Genomic DNA, 2,951 nt, shown 5'->3' with positions numbered 1-2,951 from the left:
ACTTATTTACTTTTGGTTATTTTAGTATCTGACCCCCTCCCGCCACTTAATATTACAAATTCTGAACAAACAATATTATGATCGATTGAATTGTTAATATTTTAGAAAGCTAAAGACTGTTAAAAATCATATAATACTAGATTACTCGTGATCCGTTGGGTCAATATGTTATATTAGCTATGGAATTAATGTATGAGCGTGACACTTGTGATGTAAAGAAAATAGTATTTTGTGACATAACAGAAACATTTCTATGAAAGTATATAAAAATGAAAAAAGAATATAGATAGATTTCTACGAGTCGTTCTGTTTATAATTGTTTATTTTGGGAAAAAAAAACTTACAGCCATTCAATTATAAGTGGTTTGCCATACTTATAGGTAAATGTGCACTGAACAGATACCATAATACTTAGTTAAATTTAAATTTTGATATATTTTTTAATTTAAACACATAAAAAAATAATTGGGACGCTGAAAACGTACACGGTAAAACAATATGTTTTATTGTCACATTGATTATTTATTTGTACCGCAATTAAAAAAAAAAGATATTTATTTATTTATGTTGGAAGTGTAGAAGAAAATGTATGAATGTTTTTTAAGAAAGGTGTATTAAAAAATGGAGAATAAATTAAAAAATGAATGAAGGCAGTTGCTAAATCGCCATTGTAAAATGCTCTTATGGTTGTCAACGGGTTAAAGTAAATTTATTTGTAAGAAAATTGCATTAAAATAACTTGAACGTAATACGGAACGATGTAAAAAGAATGCAGAAAATATTAACAATTTTTTATTTGGATAATTTAAACGTGAAAAAAACCAAACAAATGGTATGCTTAAAATGTACACAGTAAAACAATATGTTTTATTGTCGTGTTGATTATTTGTTTATGTACGCATGCGCAACCGGAAGTCGTAAACCAGATGTTGAGTTACAACACCCGTTACAAGCTCATTTGAGCTTTATAATTATATAGATTTATTGTTTATGTTAAATCAATCTGTTTTATTGTTGTTTATCATGAATTCGTAAAAAATGGAAATGAATTCAATAGTATTATTTTTTGTGTGTGAAATAAATAACAAAGTTTCTCATTAATACACAATAAGCTGTTTGATAGTAAAGAACATATCTCAAAAAGAATAATTTTTGAAAGAAAAATTATTAAATACTATTGTTCCAACCTCCGCAACAAAAAAAGTATGAGAGCGTGTAATTTTCACAATTAATATGTTAGCCATTTAAATTCACTTCCGCCAGCAGTCAACATTCATACTTCACGATTTTGTCACTGCTCCATAATTAAATCTATAAATAGGCTGTTTGACTGTTTAATGTCTATAAATATAACTTCAAGACACAATAAATATAATATGTTAGACAAAAAAAAACTACTTAATATATAAGAGATGAATTATTTAATACATTAGGATGAATAATTTAATTAAGAGTAGAAAATACTTAGGACATTAAGTCATTTCCACTTATATATGAAGTACTTAACATATTCGGATGAATTGGTTAAGTTTTTAGCAGAAATTCCCTAATATATGAGAAAATATACATAATATATGAGCGAAATTATTTTATATATATATATATATATACGGATAAATACTTATTATTATAGAAATTGAATAATGTATTAAGATAAATTGCTTAACATCTATATATATATAAAAGCGAAAATGTATGTATGTATGCATGTATATATGTATGTGTGTTCGCTTTTTCTGTATGTTAACAAAAGGCTTTTTTCAGAGAAGCGGTCACTCGCTTCAGAACTTTTTAAAACTTTTTATCACATATAAATCGTAATATCTCACAGTTAGCAATGAAGCTCGCCTGTCTATTTAATTTGCTCGATTTCGGGAAGATAAATATTCAATATTTGTCGCTCATCGCATGTGGGTTCCTATAACATCTTGGGGGGAAAATAAAAAGCGTTCAACAGTAAATGAATACTATCCCGCAGTCAAACCTGACCTCATTAACTCATTAAAACGGGCACCTGCTAAATCCAAGTAATTAAATAAATTCAAACGTGTTTCCGTTAGTATCTCGCGGTGGGACAATGATTAACGTCGCACTTTTTTTTCTTTTTTTTTTTTTACACTTTAATTTACAACTTTGCCTCAACGGTTTGGGTTCGATCCTCATACTTACTTTTTTTTTAAACCCCCCCCCCACATGCACACCTCCAAACATCCGGGCAACACCGGGTACCCCTCGTTAGTCTATAATATAAATCTCACCTGTCTGTTTAAATGTATGTATGCATGTTTGTATGTCTTGCAAAAACTTTCAACAGAGGCGATGGATGTTCACGAGATTGGTATCATTTTGAAGCTCAACCCTTCGGAAAAATTGGCTAAAAACATTAATTCCATTACCATCAACTGGGCACTTTTCTACAGGGAGGGCTTGCTATTTTTCGCTGATATTTTCAAAAGTCACCGCCTCTTTTCGATTGTCTAGCCTTAATTTAAACCTACGTCACTCCCGGTTTGCCGATGGGGCAACAGCTAATGCGTCAGCACTTTCTTTTCCTCCTTTGCGATATGGGTTTGAGCTTGCCTGCCTGCTACCAATGTATTTTGTTGTTGTTTTTGCGCCCTCAATTTTTTTTTTTTTTTTAATTTTTTTTTTTTGCTCAACCAACGCCCTTACACACACACGCCTCCAATTTCTTTTCCACCTCCACGTCACGGGTTCGAGCCTGCCTGCCTACTTCAATTTTTTTTTTTATGCTCAACCAACACACCTCCAAACATCCAGCCAACGCCGGGCACCCAGGCTGGTATTAAGATAACTTATTTCATATATTAAAGTCTCTTAATTAATTTATTAGTACAAATTAGTTAATCAATTTTTTAACGCATAAGTACTTAATTTATTAGTGAAAATTACTTATTAAATAATTTCTGATATATTAAGAGAATTTATTA

This window comes from Euprymna scolopes, chromosome 27 (assembly GCF_053919585.1).
Source record: "Euprymna scolopes isolate OS-2025 chromosome 27, ASM5391958v1, whole genome shotgun sequence".
In the NCBI taxonomy this organism is placed as follows: Eukaryota; Metazoa; Mollusca; class Cephalopoda; order Sepiida; family Sepiolidae; genus Euprymna; species Euprymna scolopes.
This window is presented reverse-complemented; position numbering follows the sequence as displayed.